The following is a 13,091-nucleotide window of genomic DNA, read 5'->3' as shown; positions in this document are numbered from 1 at the left end:
ATGTGGCAAATATCATTTTTATCATCAATGATATTGAAAATCTCTTACACATCACCAAAATATATTTTCTGTCAACTACTCAGGTTAGTAAACTCCAAATCTCACACACATCTCCTGATGTTTAAGAACGAGACTTCTGCTTAAGGAGGCAATAACAAACGAGTGAAAGATAAAGAGATACTTCAGAGACTTATAATAACAACATGAGCCGCTCTGTGTCAAAAATAACCACTTTCAATGGACATACAATGATAGTGTTCAGTTGCCCTGTGCGCTTTCATTGCAGCTCATTGTGCAGCTGCCGGCCGCTGCTAGCTCGCTCAATACTGGACCAGTTTCAAAAATTGTTGCCCGCATCAGTCTCTTCGATCAGTTTACATGGGGAAATAGTATCCAGGTTGATAACTGCCAAAGTTATCCTTTAACTCACCCCTTTGTCTTTCCTGAGTGATCTATCACAATCCCCATATTTTTTACAGCACAGTATTGAGAATAGATGTGTTGCAGGTCGCTCTAATTAACACACACACACACACACACACACACACACAACTGAACTGCTATCTCTCCGAAAAAGGTACAGTGGTTAACAATTTGGTTTGGAAGGAATCAATTCAGATAGTTTTACAGTCAGTCAGTAGTTATGTGCACCACCAACCACCAGGGGGCATCTGTGCAACACTGATCTGCATGCAAGTTGTTAAAGCCTGTGTGATCACCACACTGGCATCACATCAATGGTTGTAATACCAGTGCTATTTTTGGGAACATTTCACTACAGATTTTAGACAAAATGTAAAGTCAGTGTTTAAATTATGAAGCAACAGGACAGAGTCACAAAGTGTGGAGGGGCCTTTATTAGCCAGTAAAGAGCTGATGGGAAATGAGAGGAGATGGGCAAAGACACAGCACACTGGTGGATATTCTATTTGATTACTAAACTGTAAATATCTGGAAGCTGAGTGTTTTATGTATGACCAGTCTAAAAGCCATTTCTGGAGAAATATGGCGAAGTAATAGTTGGCCTCCTATGAAAATATTAAGTCTCAGCTCACAATCTCATCCTGACCATTGATTATTTACAGGCTTTTTGCTGCTCTCTAGTGTCTGCTCTTCTACAGTAAGACACACAAGACCAAACATACCAGCTACTCTGCCAGAGGAAGTTTGCAACTCTCACCTTGTAACCGATTCCCCTGACAAAAATCTGGCTGGGGAAACAGTGTTGGGGCAGGGGTGTGATAGGTCAGGCTGTCATCATGGTTCTCCTGAGGTAACACACCAGGGGTTGGGGAGCTGCTGCTGTACTGAGAACAGGAAGAAAATATGACAAGGTATTCTGGCCTATTTCAGGACAGTAACAAACATATCACCTTGTAGGACGGTGTGTATTGACTTTACTCAGATTGGATCTGGTGTTTTTAATGTGGGTTAAAGGTCTTTCCCAACAGGAAGTAGCCAAGTACTAGAGGTGTAGCCTAAATCACAAGTTTCATTGTGATACTAAATTATATCAATTCTGAGGACAGTGATCCGATATTTGCTGATATCACAAAGTCTACTACGACTGAATTTCAACTGGATTCAATGCATTGGTCTGCAATCAATATGAGACAATATCAGTATATCCTCTGTCTTTCTCTTGGCTGTATATCCTCTGTCTTTCTCTTGGCTGCTTGCCATTTTCTGTTGGGTGCTGGGCCACTATCACAGTTTGAATTAGGGATAGACCGATATGGATTTTTTAGGGCCAATGCAGATACCGATTTTTTTCCATCACCCTTAGCCGACGACCAATTATGGACTGCCGATTTTCTTGAGCTGATATTTGGGGCCGATACTGCTTTTGCTCCCTCAATTTACGTCAAAAAATGACACAATAATAACAAATATTACAGGTCTCAAGTTTAAAATAAGAAACATTTATTGAACAGTAAAAAACACTAAAACAAGATGGAAAGTTGAGGTAGAACAGGTAGAATATTATCATTATTATTATACATTCAAATAAAAAAAGAGTTCAGTGCTCTTAAATCTTCCAGTAATGTCTTTATAAAATAAACAAATACAAATATTTAAGCTGAAGCATAAATAAAACAACAACTACTGTACACAGTAGGATTCGCTGCATGTGCGCTGCAGGGTCTTCCGGCAACACAGAGCTGCCCGTGGATGCCTGTCTGTAAATCATGCCAGGGAAAAATAAATCCGCGAACCCACACGTGTATCGGCTGATGCCGATACAAGTAAAAAACTCAAATATCGGCCCGATATATCGGCCGGCCAATGTATCGGTCTATCCTTAGTTTGAATGTTTAGGAAGGAAGTGTGCCTGGACAGAAATGGTGACACAGGTGTGTCCTGGCAATTTATATAAACATGTCTATATGTACCAATATTATTACTTAGCATCAATAACATTGGCTCACTGATCACTGAATCGATTTACTGACCCAGACTGAACTGTTTCACCCCTACCAAGCAACAGGATTTAGTAGTTGAAGAAAATCCCATCTTTATGTACCAATGCAGACTTTTTAACGAACAACACTTATTGCCGACCTTTTAATCACTCACTGAAGTCCAACAAACAAAATAATAAACAGTAGGGTCTTTAGTCTTTAAAGTCAGTCTTGTTTACTACTATAAGTCTACTCTTACTGTACCATTTTATATGTAATTTTATTTTCCCTTTTGATTTATTAGTATTATTTTAGCATTATTATTTGCCTCTATTATTTATTTTACTTTAACCTTTTTCAGTCATGAAGTGCAGGAAAGTCAAGTGAGCTGAATGTGGGAGTCGGGGGATGTGGGAGTGGGGGGATGCTGAAGATGATAGTGTATACTTTTATGTTTTAATGTATGATGCTGAATTTGAAAAACGAGTTAAAACAACAACAACAACAACAACAACAAACCCCTGTCAGGCTAGACTGATGCACCTGCAGCCAGTGGATAAAATATATAACGAATCACAACAGTAACTCTTGTAACATGGCCAAAGTTGAGTTTCATGAAAATGAAAATGTCCCCAGTGGGCGCCACTATGACGTCATTATTGCCAACTGTTAATTGTACTGTGACATGATTTCACTTGAGAAAACATACGTCTGTAGTCTATTAGCAAGCTAGCTCTGACATTAACGATGACAGTTTATGGCCTTGAATGTTTAACAGCCAAAAATTTCCGCTGTTTTCAAACGCTGACTGAGAGAGAATGATTTCTTCCACCAACAATTAGCTCCCACATAGTTAGCTAATGTTACTTAGCTAATTTAGCTAGTTATTAAGCTAGCAGGGTGAACCGCTTAGCATTACACAAGCTACGTTAATGTTAGCATTTTTTTCTTGGTTAATTCTAGTATACTGAGCTTGCAGGAAACAGAAAAACAGTCCATAATGAACCAATTTATCAATGAACATATGATAACATTAAATGTGACACTGACATACCGTTACTGAATTAGCATAGCATTATGCTACCTAACAGGAAACGATTTCCCAGCTAGGCGGTAACGCCAAGGGCAGTTCACTCACCGCGTCTTGGTTCTCCACCTCTCCAGTCACATCCATCAGGTTCACGTCAGCCTCTGAAAGACTCTACTATGCTTGTTATAATCTCAAATTAATCATGGCCTGATAAAATCTCGCTAATGGTTTGGCTAACAACACTGCACCAGCAGCCTTTGCTGTCAATCAAACTCCACCTGAGATGTTTTTTTTTTTTAAATTAAACTTTATTTAACAATACAATGTACAAGGTATAAAACAAGAATACAACAATACAGGAGAGCTGATATTATCAATTGCAATGAGATAAATGACACTTTTTAAGGCTGAGATATAATATATAATTGATAATATATTAGATAATACATAATAATAATATCAATAGGCTACATAAACATTTAGAAATCCTATAATAAATAAAATATAGAATGGACATTGGAAAATAAACACCAGGGGGTTTCATCAAATATGTTTTTTAATGTTAAAAAAAAAAAAACTGTTACTTTTACTGTTGTTTGTAAAAGCAACAGAGTTCAGCACTGAAAATTAAAAAGAGGGCTGTGAACCTAAACATTTGTGTTTATAAATAAGGAATTTAACCAGTAAGATATATTACCAACATAGTTCAGAGACTTGTTACTCATATCATCACAGTAACAGAATATATCTTTAAGAGTGAAACAATGAATGACATTGACATTGGAACTTCAATGTTATTCTACACTCAAAGAAAAACTGAACTGATATTTCAACAGTGTGTGCACGAAACATACAAGAGTTATCGAATGTTGATAACATATCTGGAAATTATAGAATTCACTGGATAGATTTTATGCAAGATTTTGAAATGAACTTTGTTCAAAATACAAAACTTAGAAGTAAAAGCTATGTTTTTTGCAAGTTAATCTCTTCCAATGTGAATTCCAGTAAAATTTCCCTCTTGGGGTGATTTAGTTTTGTTTTGAATAATCTGACGAATATGTTTGTTATTACAATTTTTGTAAAGTATGTTGACACCATTCAAAAGCACAGCAAATGCAGCCTCATGGATGTTTCCTTCACTGTTTCAATATGCACCATAGCCTTGAAGAAAATATAAATCCTGGAGACATTTGAACTTAAAATTGACCTTTTTCACAGCAGACATTTTGACATGTCACCGTAGGGAAAGCACAGGTGTATTTAATGACATTAATAGTAAGCTCCATTCCATTTACGGGAGGACTTGGTAGGCTGGCTCACTGGAATAGCTTACCAGCACACTTAATGGAAATGAGCCATCATTAATTAAATCAGTTTCATCTGTGCTTTTCTCACTATAACAAGTCGAAATGTCTGCTGTGACAAAGGTCCATTATAGTAAACATTTTTTCAATAAACAAGGGCATAAGCAGGGGTGCAGCTCCGAATGCTGGTCTCTGTGGGCCCCTGGTCCTTCCTCTCTTGATCCATGTCTTTTCACGCACCTTTTTATTTTTCTTTCTTTCTTTTTTTTTTTTTTTTTACAAAGTCTTTCCCCTTCTTTTTATTTTTGTAACACTGATTTCCCTTTCAAGGAGAAAGATATGAGCAGCATTAGCAGTCACCCACGCACCTAGAGGTTGAGTTTAGAGATGAATCCGAATTCAGGGGTGGATTAAACCATTTTGTGCCTTTAAGGGATGATGAGAGAGGCCTCAAAGAGTTTTCACAGTTGTTGTTGTTGTTTTTTTCTTATACAAAGTTCAGTCTTTCAAGTGATTTACTCAGCCAATTGAAATTCATTTATGGCACAAATTATTCAAAAATAAAAAATTACAAACAAAACCAAACTATTCCATGCCTTTAGAGGGTGCCCCATGGGCCCTGGGTAATCAGTCCCACAATGACACCCCTGGGAGGTTTTGTTCCAACATGGAGGACACATACATGAAAGGGGGAGTTTTGAGATCCTCCCACTGAAATTTTTTGAGCAATAACACCTGCACTCTGCAGTTCCTGGAATTGTTGTGCATCAGTTATCTTTAATTTTGTCAGAATAAAAGTCCTCTGCCTCTTTCATGTTTTTCTGAAAAAAGTGCATATTCTAAATATTGTGGGGGACAAAAAAAAAACAACAAAATCCCCTATGTAAATATATAAAGGATGGAAATACATCAAAAGCAAAGAATTCAAATCTGAAACTGTCTTGTAAGCAGGGCTCCAAACCAGATTGGTGTAGTACAATATAGTGCCCACACAGGGGCGACATTTCTTTGTGAATGAAAATGTCTTATGGGCACAGTGTTTATTGCTGTTTTAAAAACTGATAACGAAAAGTAAGAACACAGTGTCTTCAGGGTATATGTACAACTTCAAACTGTTTTCTTATGTCGAAACTTAGCATATGTAGTCATTTTCTTCCCTATTTATTTCAAGAACAAGGGTACATTTACAAGATTGTTTACAATATTTTTGACTCAAAATGTATATCATTAATGCATATTTTTATATATTCCCTTAAGATCACGAGCCCTTCATTCCAGACTTAAGGAAAGCTTACAGGAATGGCTTCTCACTCTGGGCTGGTGATTAATAAATGAGGATTTAAGAGAGAGATTTCACAGGCAGGAAGATCCTCCTCAAAATCACCTAGATCCAACACGTCTACTTTTCCACTGTCGATCCTCAAGAAGCCACTTTATACGTTATGTACAGGCCTCATGGAGCTATAATTTCTCTATGATTGGCGACAAAGTGCTTCCAAACACTGTCATTTGCATCTTATGCCCCCCACCTCTTCCTCCTCCTCACTCAGACCACAACAAAGCAGCAATACAAAGCCTACAAAGTGTGTCAAACAGAGGGAAAAGCCACAGCAACAGGATTTAAAATGTTCCAAGGTTTTCTTAGAGTACATCCATACTATTGCGAATAAATTTGCAAACATCGTTTTAAATCCCCTTCCTCTCTTCAAAAGGCTCATGATGTTTTCAGTGTGTAATTCCTCTTTCCCTGTTTCAAACACTTCCCATCATTACAACCTCCTTTCTCCAGATTGTTTGTCCTCATCTGAGTAATGTGGGCCACACCATTACTTGTCATTCATTTCCAGCTTTTCTTAATTGTCGGTTGAATTTGCCAACGAGGTCTGACTGTGCAAAATGAGAAGGGCATGTTTGATAATTACAGCAATTTACCAGCTAAAAGTCCTTTTATACTCCACAAAGATCATTTAAGACACAAGTGCTGTCAGGGCAACTTGCCTGGTTGTTTGAGTCTGCAGAGAAAACAAAGGAGCAGAGTGTTAGAGGTTTTATTTATTAGCTGTTTTAGTTCGGCTCTTTGTATTGACGTGTTTCTTGCATGACTTCCTGTTATATTGGGTTCTTGTTCTTAGCAAGTCTTTCTTGTGTGATCAGACGTGCAAGATTCTGCTGTGGCAGTGGGACCATTTTGCCAAGAGTGTATCACTATTTCAAAATGTATTTCACTTAAAGGAACAGTTCAACCCCAAATCAAAAACATTCACATTTTTCCTCTTACCTGTAGTGCTGTTTATCATTCTACATTGTTTTGGTGTGAGTTGCACAGTATTGTGGATATCGGCCGTAGAGATGTCTACCTTTTCTCCAGTGTAACAGAACTACATGGCACTCAGCTTGTGGTGCTCAAAGAGCCAATAAAATACATTTGAAAAACTCAACAGCAGTGTCTCTTTCCAGAAATCATATCCCAGTTACTCAAGATAATCCACAGACCTTGTTGTGAGCAGTTTCATGTAAGAACTATTTTTTTTCTACACCCGCCAACCAAATCATCACACAGAGGGAAGGGTGCATCTACTCATTAGAGCTCTGCCCAAACCCACTTGGAACTGACCAACGATTCTTGAATCTTCTTTTTTATAATGGAACTGGCAGTTCTCATGCTTTAATGGCACTTTGGCAGGAGTTTTAATGGACTCAATCATGAGGAAAAAAAGACAAAAACGAAGGGGAGACTGATACTGACAGTGGGAAAGATAACGGAACAACAGAGAGTAGTTAAACTGTAGAAAAGAGACAAAGCGCACATGAAAAAAGTAAAAAGAGGGAGAAGTAGTGTGAGGAAACATGTCAGCCCTTAGCTTGCAATACATGTTTCAACGTTAAAAGCTATATATTATAACACGTAAAATATAACATATTTTTTACAAATTTGGGTTTTGGGCTTGGGCTGTGCTTGGACAGATACCGTGCAGGTTTATGTAGGGGTCATGCCTGATCTTTTGGAAGAGGAAAAGGTCTTTTTGATTTGGGGGTGAACTGTCCCTTTAAATCAAACAAAAATGAATGAGTTGTTTTTTCTCCCTATTGAACACAAACTCCCAAGCTTAACCTTATGTTCCGATACAACATTTTGTTTCCTGTCATTCATTTCGTCATCTCCTTTGTTTACCTGAAATGTCAGGATGAGAGTAATGTGGCTCTGACGTGAGCCTTGTGCTTGAGGAAAAGGACCAGGCCAAACACTGAGCAACAGAAGAAGGATGCAGGTAGATCCCAATCAGCGCTCCTGCGTGACGAGAGGCCGGCAATGGCTAATGTCTGGACTGTTTGACATAAGTGTTACACTGATGAAAACACGGGCATTTAAGGGTGTGGACTTGAAGAAAAGATATATTTTGTTGCTATTTTTCTCACTGTTTCCAGTCTTTGTGCTAAGATAGGCTTAGTCCTAATCTGTTCTCTCCCCCCCAGACTCCAAACTGACATATTCTGATCTGATGCCTCAAATGGCAGGACATCATTAAAGCCATCAGAAGTGATGAAACACAAAAATGTCACATGTGTGCAACTTCTTATGAGAACAGTTTTGTCTCCTCAGAGAGATGAAACTGCATCATTCGGCTCTGGGGTTGACAACAAACAAGCGTATTCCCCAAAATGTCAACTGTTCCTTTAAATCTTTGAGTAGATAAAAGTAGATAAAGATGAAACAGAGGTCAAATATCAGGTCAGAAATGCATTTCCCATCGAGAAAACAGCCATTTTACCTCAGTTGGACAGTCAGTCAGACAGTCGTGGAGACAGAGGTTGATGAAAAATGAGCCATAACAGAAGGGTTTGACTCTGGCTCTGTAATTACTCTACAAATCTCTGATTTCCCCTCCTTCATCTCCAGACTATTTATAGCTGCTGCATTCCTCTCGGAGAATAAAATGATCTCTTTGAGACAGTACAATGCCAGAAATAACAGGTTTGGACAAACATTTGCTGAGGCGTGGTGGGCCTGGCTGACCATTACTGAGTTCCACTGTGGTTTCAGTCTACTGTTTTTCCCCCTCGTCCATTTATTCATCTGTTATTCTAAATGGCAGTGGGTTAGCTGGGGGAGGTGGCGGCTAGGATGTGATGGTTCAACAAAAGAGCTTGTATGAACTGAGATGAAATCACTTTGTAGTCTGGCAGAGCACGGCACCGATCGGCCGTTTTCTTACTTTAGGGAGCGAGCAAAAGAAAACACACACTCATAAACACACACCTTCATGTCTGCGAGTACTCAGGTGACTACAGGGCTCAGACCTCCCTCTCTGCGCTCCGTTTTGTTTATGTTACAATCATAGAACTTCACCGGCAAATATGATCAACTTAGACATGTGGCTTTGAGTGTGAATATGCAATCATGTGTGTGTGTGTGTGTGTGTGTGTGTTTAGGTTATCAGAGAACGAGGGTTTTCCTATAGACTGTGTTTCTTGTCAACTTTTGTTTATCAAGACAAAACAAAGATCATATGTAGCCTGTGTAGCATGCAGACTTCATATCCACCTTATTCCCACCAGTATTCACACAAAACTTCACGTGTTTTTTGAAAAGTGAGACCAAACCTTTTGTCAGTGTTACAGTATATGGAATCTTCGGAGGAGTTTTGTCCATCCATATCTGAGTTTGGAAATATTTTTTTCAATTATAGCCTGCTACATTGTGTTTTTTATTTATGAATATCTTAAACTGTCGAACTCACTGATAAAAATGTTACACTCAAATGTTAAGGGGTTAAAGACAGTTCTGAGTGGAATTCTTGCTGCTGTTAATCAAATTAAACTCTCACTCTCACACTTCCTCGTTCTTAATAGTTTGATATTTTAATAAAAAAAAGTTTATTGACATTGTTGATGAGAGTTGGATTAAAAGATTGATGCCCTGACAAACAGTGGGACCTGCTCAGAATGACCGACCAGTAGCAGTAAATCTGAATGCACTATAACTTCTATAAATGTAGGCCTAGTTAAAAGCATTGTAGCTCATTCTGTGAAATAGGAAATATCTATCAGAATGTGCTACTATCTTCACAGTATGACCATGTGCTTATTTTTTAGCCTCTTAAATGCACTGTGAACGCACCCATCATGTTGGTAGGTCACTGTGAGTGGTAGCTCTGTTTGTCAGAATTTTTTTTTACGTGATCAGTTTACTGCCAACTAAACTAGCCATTATGCTAACTGCCTGAGGCTAACTTGCTATTTTTTTGTGTTTACACTCCATGTAAGTGATAACTTACTACTGAGCTACCTAACATACTTTACTCCCAGACCGTATGAAAATATTGGTTTGTGGACTCTGGTTTTGAAGCCTCGAGTTTGGCACTTTGTCTGTCACCATCTCTCACTCCAAGTGGCCATGCCCTTAATTATGCATAACTTTAAGCCATAATGAAATTTAACTAGGTGAGTTATATAAAAATTCACCCCTGTACAATTGACATGAACGGGGAAATTATCTATAGAGACCAAAACTGTTTTTTGAACCAGGCTGTAGATATGTTTATTTATGTTGTAAAGCTGGCCATTGGGAGACAGCCTCAAGTGGCCATTAGAAAAACTGTCTGCCACTTCTGTGTTGGCTTCACTTTCAAGTCTGGAGTTTGCTGCTTGGATTTTATTCTTCTTTCTTGTATGTTAATTACAACTTTCCATACAGATAGTGAAAACTGGTATTTGAGCAGAATTCCTAATACTGCAACCTGGTCTCATTCCAAACTTGTTGAATACCAGCTCTTGGGCAATGATGCAGACAAAAAAGCTGTCCTTTTACGCTGCCTCTCTGGAATAATGGAATAGGACTCCGATTCTATTTTGTGGGTTTTCTCTCTGAACTGAGGCCATGATTGGAATCGTATTGTGCCGCGAGAGGTGAAATTCTTGGACCGGCACAAGACAGATGAAAGCGAAAGAATGTTTTCATGAATCAAGAACGAAAGTTGGTGGTTCGAAGACGATCAGATACGTCGTAGTTCTGACCATAAACAATGCCAACTAGCGATCCGGCTGCGTTATTCCCATGACCCGCCGGGCAGCGTCTGGGAAACCAAAGTGGACGCGGTCGGCGTCCAACTTCTTAGGGGGACAAGTGCCGTTCAGCCACACGAGATTGAGCAATAACAGGTCTGTGATGCCCTTAGATGTCCAGGGCCAGGCCAGCTGTTCCCACTGTGTATACGTTAAATTAGCAGAAAAAGGCATCCCATGCCATCAGTATGTAACAGTGCCTGATGGTGGCAGGGGGAAATGCGGTCAGAAACCACTCAGGGGTGAAAAGTCCAAGTAAGGTGGGTGGGTCAAGTAATCGTCAACTTTCACCCAGGAGGCTGGTGTTTGCTTCCTGCATGCATATAAACCCTATTAATTTTTTCTAAACCCAACCACGTGCTACTGTTGTAGAGGGGAAAAAAAGTCAATTTGCAATGTTATACTGACGTAATATGTTTATTTTGAAAGAAACTGTATGAAAACTGTACATTTTCCTTGTCAATGTAGATATAGTGCTAATAGAAAGAGCAACCAGTCTGAGGCCCTTTTATAAAAAGAGTCCAGTTTAGTTGGTGCATTTCTCTCCCATTTCATACTACTTCTGTTTCCTTTAGTGGCACATTCTCTGTATCTTTATTATTTTGCATCTATGTCTGTATGTATGTGCTATGTTCTCTGCCTCTGATAGATGGCAGTGTAGTATGGCTGAGATATGGTGAATGTAGAGGGTTTATGTCTCCATGGAACAAGGCAAAACAACTGCACTACAGGTTTCACTTTACAGGTGTGAGAGACAGGTCTTTTTCACAGAAGAAAGTAGACATAGGTGTTACTAAGAAAAGTAATGATGTCTTCTAAAACAACATTTAGACCAACAGCTAGTGCTAAAATAACTGACACTGACTGACTGACTAACTGATTAACGCCATTAAAGATATGCGTTGATCTCATTGTGACATATCAGCTACAGTATATTGTCCCTTCTCTGGCTTTCTCCAGAGGTTGTTTGCTCTTTTGTGAAAATGCCTCACCACAATGGTGTTGCATTCCACAGCGACACCCGATGATTTCTCTAAATGTAGACATATTATTTAGGGTTTTATATGCTGGGGCCCTGGCTATAGTTAGTGGGTGTGCACACACTGACCTACAATAAAGTAAACACACTCAACTGGGCTCCAGCCAGTCAAGTAAAAGTGAAGCCAAGTCTCTTTGCTGTTTCTTTTTACCTCCCTTAATTCCTTTATTGGATGTAGCAGGTACAAAATTGTGATTATCATGATTCTGGGAGAGGAACCCACCCATCGAGTCAGGCTCTGTGACATGAAGTCAAAGCAGCTGGAGCTCATTTTATAGTATCTGTGAGCTCCCACTGTAATGCTCATTGGAATATTTCATCTGGGAGTCTGACTGGTAATGGTTACTTTCAGCTGTGTGGCATTACATGAAGCTTTTTGTACTGTAAAACTGCAGAAAAGGTTACATATAAGTCAAGTCCCCTATACTGTGTACCGCTCGAATCAGGCCTAAAAGTCATTTGGGATCAAACGCAGGGAACTGCCAATTGTAGCTGTACTTATTTACTAGTTTCTGCTCTATGTGACATTTTGAATAAAACATGGTTCATGGGGGAGAGTGACAAAGACCGAGGGGATGACAAGTCGAGTCATTCTGCTATCATTTCGGATGCGGGATCATGAATTATTTGGCAGGAAGATAACACTAATTTTGCATTAGATTCACGGCCCAGTGCACCTGCAGATTTTCACCCCCAACACACACACACACACACACACACACACACACACTTACATTTGTTACCCTGCCCCTCCTGACACCCTGTTGTTTGTGTATTGTGAATGTAGGTCATAAATTTGTGTATGTATGTGTGTGTGTGTGTGTGTGTGTGTGTGTTTACTGTATATGGCAGCCATGGACGCACAGTGTGCTATGGAGGTCTCCTGACACAAGTACAAATATGAAGCTACACACACACACACACACACACACACACACACACACGTAATCCAGCGGTAGGTCAGTTTAATATTTCATTTGGCTGATGGACGGCGTCTGCTGCTCTGTGAGCCAAACATCATTACAACACACTAAGTGACTTAACTCTAATTAGAGCTGAAAATCACATTAAAGCTGCTCCGTGATACAGGAAGTAGCTCACCTTTTCCCATCACTGCTTTAGGTTTCTTTTGGAAATGCATGGGGCCTCTGCAGCAACAGTATTAAACAGGTACCTATAATAATCAAGTGTCAGTAAACAGATTGTGTATGACAAATAAATAGCACAGCAAATGGTATGGGTAGTGTTGG

The 13,091-nt window shown here is 39.2% G+C and overlaps 1 protein-coding gene across 1 annotated transcript in view; it reads right to left on the bottom strand.

Annotated features, from left to right (window-relative positions):
• LOC125885198 (gamma-crystallin S-1-like) overlaps positions 1-3,699 on the bottom strand; it is a 29,167-nt gene extending 25,468 nt beyond the window's left edge. The window contains exons 1-2 of the mRNA XM_049570733.1: positions 3,541-3,699; positions 1,181-1,307 (exon numbers count right to left, since the gene is read on the bottom strand). The gene's annotated coding sequence lies outside the window, so the exon portion shown is untranslated. The remainder of the gene's footprint in view (positions 1-1,180; positions 1,308-3,540) is intronic.
• Positions 3,700-13,091: the final 9,392 nt, after the last annotated feature.

This window comes from Epinephelus fuscoguttatus, linkage group LG24 (genome assembly GCF_011397635.1).
Source record: "Epinephelus fuscoguttatus linkage group LG24, E.fuscoguttatus.final_Chr_v1".
In the NCBI taxonomy this organism is placed as follows: Eukaryota; Metazoa; Chordata; class Actinopteri; order Perciformes; family Serranidae; genus Epinephelus; species Epinephelus fuscoguttatus.
The sequence above is the reverse complement of the archived record's forward strand: the minus strand, read 5'-3'. Positions and strand labels throughout refer to the sequence as shown.